The sequence below is a fragment of the Ruditapes philippinarum genome, unplaced genomic scaffold (genome assembly GCF_026571515.1).
Source record: "Ruditapes philippinarum isolate M1 unplaced genomic scaffold, ASM2657151v2 ctg1294_1_1_1_1, whole genome shotgun sequence".
Lineage (NCBI taxonomy): Eukaryota > Metazoa > Mollusca > Bivalvia > Venerida > Veneridae > Ruditapes > Ruditapes philippinarum.
This window is the reverse complement of record NW_026856860.1, coordinates 101,085-107,085: the sequence shown is the minus strand read 5'-3', so window position 1 is coordinate 107,085 and position 6,001 is coordinate 101,085.

Genomic DNA, 6,001 nt, shown 5'->3' with positions numbered 1-6,001 from the left:
ATTAACAAGAGCTGTCACGCAAAAGTGACGAAAGCCCCCAAAAAGATTTCTTAAGTATTGCAGAAAGGTATTAAGAAAAGGGAATAAAAGTAACTTATTGCTTTATATTTGTTCTTGTGAAATAAAGTGCTATTCATAGCAAACTTACAACCTTGACCTTGAAGGTAGGGATGCGACACGTCATCTTGATGTGGTAGACATTTAGGCGAAGTTATTTTAAAATATTTCAATGTATGACAATGTAACAGCCTGTACACTAATGTGTACCTTCAAACTCTTCTTGTGAGCATGTCATGAGTACCTTCAAACTATAAGTTTGACCTTGACATTGGAGGTAGGGATATTGTCCTTGCTCGCGACACATGGTCCTGATGCGGTAGATATTCGTGCCAAGTTATTTTAAAATTCTTCAATGCATGACAAAGCTACAGTCCGGACACGAAGGTATACCTTCATACTCTTCTTATGAGCATAAATACCTTAAACCTAGAAGTTTAACCTTGACCTTGGCGGTAGGGACATGGGCCTTGCTCGAGACACGTCGTCCTGATTTGCTAGATATTTGTTCCAAGTTATTTTAAGATTCTTCAATGCATGACAAAGTTACAATCCGGACACGAAGGTGTACCTTTATACTCTTCTCGTGAGAATAAGTACCTTTAAACTATGGGTTTAACCTTGACCTTGTAGGTAAGGACATTGGTCTTGGACGCGACGCGTCGTCTGGATCACGGGGGAGGAAGTGTTACACGAAGGATGGAGTTCTTATGATAACTTGTTTGGAGTTCTTATGATAACTGTCTCGGAGTTCCTGGCAAACGTTACGGATTTCTATGGAAAACCTTTCTATAGAGTTCGAGGAAACGAAAGGAAAAATGGTAAGTTTTACCTTTAAATGGGGAGTTTGAGGTGCTAAATTAAACTTTGATAATTAAGCTTGCCCTACATATTGTATTATGTTTCAGAAAAACCTTTTAGTCCATTTTTTATCGCCTTTTAAAAAAAAATCTGGTAGTTTTGAGTAAAATTTCTAAATTACTTGTGTATTTGTACATATGGACCTTTTCATTTGTGATCTTCTTCATTGCTAAACCTAATTACCTAATTATAATGGTGATTTGCAAACATAAAGTCAAGGTTAATTTTATATCCGATTTTTCAAATGTCACCGAGTTCTTGTGATAACTCAAAATATGTTCCGGAGTTCTTATGATAACTTTTGTTACTGCCAGTGTGTTTCTTGGCTTAATAACAGCACGTTCAAGCGTATTTTATTAGTCAATAAGTGTGTTAATCATAATGAAGCATAGCACGCTTATCATTTGCACAAAAATTTGGTTATATAATGTTGGTTTAGAGTGTATTTCATTTCTAGAAATAAAACCATGAAAAATATGTGTTACAGGATCTTTAACTTTCATGAATATATCGTTCCTGGAACGAAACATAATCTTAACTTGTATGATGAAGGATATTGTAAGCAATCACTTCATCCTTCGAAAGTTATAAAAAAAAGTTGCATACAGATGTATAATGAAACATACAGCAGCCGACAGTTTACACTTCTCAAAAAAAATATCGGTAAATAACCCAAAATATTTTATTTGAAACTGCTTTGGTGTACATTCTACAAAGGATAAGCAGGTGATAAGCTATCTTCAGGAAAACCTGAATCAGCGGTCAACTGTATTTAGCAGTAACATGGCTTAAACCGCCAGGCAAAAATCTTAAAAACTTGCACTTTTTTTCTTGGTTACATGTTTTAAGCAACCGCCTTTCTTAAGCAGACGATATATATATGGGTTTCACTCAAGCAAGAAGTGGCTAAGTAATTTGTATCATTTTATACCATTAACAACAAGTATATAACCGGATATCCTTCACACCCGTGTGCCCAAAATGTATGATCTTTTCATACATAAAAAATCAACCGATCACTACCGATCTCTTCTACAGATTTGCACATGTCCTACGGGTTCGAACGATATATTTGTGTTATCAATTACAGAAAATTTGTTGCAGAGTTTCCACAACTAGGATTATATAGGGAAATACCCGAAGGACTTCAACTTTGGTAAGAAAAATGTATGCACAAATTTTCCGAAATATGGAGATTTCTGTACAAGGTCGATGAACGGCATGAAGCTAACGGTGACTCACATATGTTATCAAAGACTTACTTTCTTTGTATTGTCATATCATTGTCATAGAACTTTATACATTTCTATGACAAAAATGATACCTTTTAGAAATTAAAATATCCGTTGAATACCTAAAGATGACACCCACTTCATTAAATTTAGATAAAGGTAGTGCATATTACTTCCTATTTTGCTACAAACCATTTACATATATTTTGTTTCGGCAGACCGAAAGCATAGTTACTTAATGTTCTCTAAAACTGCAAGGAATAAAATATACATGAAGAAATCATGCTTAAATTCAAAGCGTATTTTTATCCTGTAAGTCAATGCTCTACATTCAAGTATGTTTAAAGACATTCCAATAAAATAAAATAAAAAAAAAACTCAAAGAAACACATAAAAACCCAAACAAACACAAGAAACGGAGGTAAAAAAAAATCTTTTGAAATGAAATACACTCTAAACCAACATTATATAACCATTTTTTTGTGCAAATGATAAGCGTGCTTTGCTTCATTATGATTAACACACTTATTGACTAATAAAATACGCTTGAACGTGCTGTTATTAAGCCAAGAAACACACTGGCAGTAACAAAAATTATCATAAGAACTCCGGAACATATTTTGAGTTATCACAAGAACTCGGTGACATTTGAAAAATCGGATATAAAATTAACCTTGACTTTATGTTTGCAAATCACCATTATAATTAGGTAATTAGGTTTAGCAATGAAGAAGATCACAAATGAAAAGGTCAATATGTACAAATAAGCAAGTAATTTGGAAATTTTACTCAAAACTACCAGATTTTTTTTAAAAAAGGCGATAAAAAATGGACTAAAAGGTTTTTCTGAAACATAATACAATATGTAGGGCAAGCTTAATTATCAAAGTTTAATTTAGCACCTCAAACTCCCCATTTAAAGGTAAAACTTACCATTTTTCATGTGTTTCCTCCAACTCTATGAAAAGGTTTTCCATAGAAATCCGTAACGTTTTCCAGGAACTCCGAGACAGTTATCATAAGAACTCCAAACAAGTTATCATAAGAACTCCATCCTTCGTGTAACACTTCCTCCCCCGTGTGGATGTGGTTGACATTTATGTCAAGTTATTTTATATTCCTTCAATGTATGACAAAGTTACAGTCCGAACACGAAAGCATGTACCTTTATACTCTAATTGTGATAATGTGAACCTTCAAACTGTAAGTGCGACCTTGACCTTTGTGGTTCTCCGTCGCAACATATCGTTCTGATGTGTAAGTCATTTGTGCCAAGTTATTTTAAAATCCCTCATTGAATGATAAAGTAACAGTTCGGACACGAATGTTGTGTAAGTGGGGACACACGGACGGACAGACAGACAGACGGGCAGACGGTACGATTTTAATATGTCGCCCTTTGGGGTCATAAAAACAATAAGATAAATTGTCTGTTAACATGGATGACAATAACAATATTTAAAAATTAACCGAGTAAAACGCATTGATATTCCTTTTTTACTAGAATAAATTAAAAAAGTAAACAGGTAGATCTATATTATTGCGTTTAAAGCTGTTTGTATTACTATGATTTTTCTCAACATTTATTTACATTATTATTATGTATTCATTTATTATATCTATTATTACTTTACCCAAAATTATGTGATGTTTCTTAATTGTTGTTGTTGTTCTAAAATTTAACGATGAAACATTATATTTGTTGGATTAATGATTTATTAAAGCCATTAACTGATATGTCATTTTATGTCTTTGATTTGATCATGGATGCATACAAACCATGTTTTAATGTATTTCATGTGCCCCTGACCTTGATTTTACAAAAGGTCTACATTCAATGATTGAAAATGTAATCATGACATCTCGTATATGAATTTGGTACAAATCGGCATTTCTTGCATATAAGACTCTTATCTCGTTAGTTTTACCCACACTTGAAATTTCAACTGATTTGATTTCGAAGGAGTGGGGAGGGGATGGGGACGAGTGCTGGGGCAGTTGAGTCACACGCTCAAAAATGACGTCATTAAGTACAACGCATTGTAAGATCATTATTAATTAAGTTGTAAATTCGAAATTCCTACTCTGATTATTGAGTTTAACATCAAGAACTTAAAATTTTGTCAAATTATTGAAGTCATTGCGATATATTCAATATATGTCGGAATATATAAAAGAATTATACATATCAAGAACGGCGTCTTTCTAAAGGACTGTCTATATGACTAAATATATGTTTCTTTTTAGCAATTAAATTTGCTTTTATTTACAAATTTATGTCTGGAAATCGTCCTGATAATTATTTTCGTGTCGCCAGCTACAGACCTGTGGTGACGTATAGGGATCACTTCTCCACCTGTTTAACGTACCGGACTACTCCTAAAAACGTATTGGTGCAATTTCATTCAAACTTTACACGAATGATCAGTACCAAGTCTAGTTGTACATATCGTCGGCATTTTCCAGTTTAATGATTTTTGTCAGAGTTATGGTCCTTTACTTTTTTAAAAGTTTTGTTCGGGCTATTTCTCTTATACTACTTATGCGAATGAAACTTAATTGGATTGATCGCTACCTTAAGTCATCGCGCATAGTTAACGAGTTTGCCAGTTGAATGATTTTTAGCTGAGATATTGCCTTTGAATAATTTTAAAAGAGTGTTGTCCTGTTTAATATTTTGTGTCTCCACGGTATCTGCACATACTACAAGTAGCCGCAACATAAAGGGAACAAATTTACTGTCCAATCACCCCTCAATACAACTGCTGAATTTGCTATCAATCGCTCTTAGTCAGACTTTCGCATTGTAACATGGCCAGCGATTGGTTGAAAAAAAATGCAAGAAAACGATAAGATTCAATGGGACCGGAGGTGATTGGATGAAAATGGGATGTTATTAAGTATGAAAACTTATTTAGAAACTAAAACTGCATAATTATTAAGAAACTAACACTGCATTGTTTTCTGAAGAAAATGAAATATTTCATAAGTCTCTAGCATAATTTATGACTTGGATATTTGCATTTAAAAAAAGTGTATGTCAGTCCTGTGATCAGCAGAAAATTTTGATAAGAAGGGGGATATTTCCTCTTTGAAACTAAAATGGTTAGCTTCGTAAGTTATGGTGGCTGATTTGGTAAATATTGCACGTTGCGTTGTCGATAACGACAACACAACCTATATCGTCTTGTCGCTAGCAAAACTCGCCAAACGGCGCCTTGTCGTCGTGTCTCTAGCGAAGCACGCCAAACGGCGCGTTGTCGTGCAGCGTGTGTCGCGATGTCGCTTGGTTTACAAGCCAATCCTTCGATTTGAGCCGAGCGACAATGTGACATTGCGACAACACGCCGCACGACAACACGCCCTTTGGCATGCATCATTAGCGACAGGACGACAAGACGAAAGTCCGACAAATAGCCGTTTGACGTTTGTCGTGCTGTCGCTAGCGACAACACGACGCACAAAGCCACCATAGCGTAAGACAAGATCATTTTTATGTGTCAGGCACTTCATTCTGCTTGAAAAATTACCAGTTTATCATGAAAACTTAATGTTAAAGTAGAATTAGGGACCATAATGGCATTTCTCCAAGAATCTGACTCTTGTGTTACGCAACTTTTTCCCGCCAATGACCGAAGTGCCGAAAAGTTGCGATTAGAACTGTCCGCGAAGTGTCCCGAATGCTGTATCGTGGGAGCAACAATTAATATTGTTACCTTATAGAACTAATACTCTTTTTTATTATATTCTTAAACAGTTTCGAGGCACAAAAAAAAACAAGAAATTTTATTGGATAACAAATATTCTTAATGTGTCAAAATTTGCTCCATATTTAGAATAAATGAAATAAA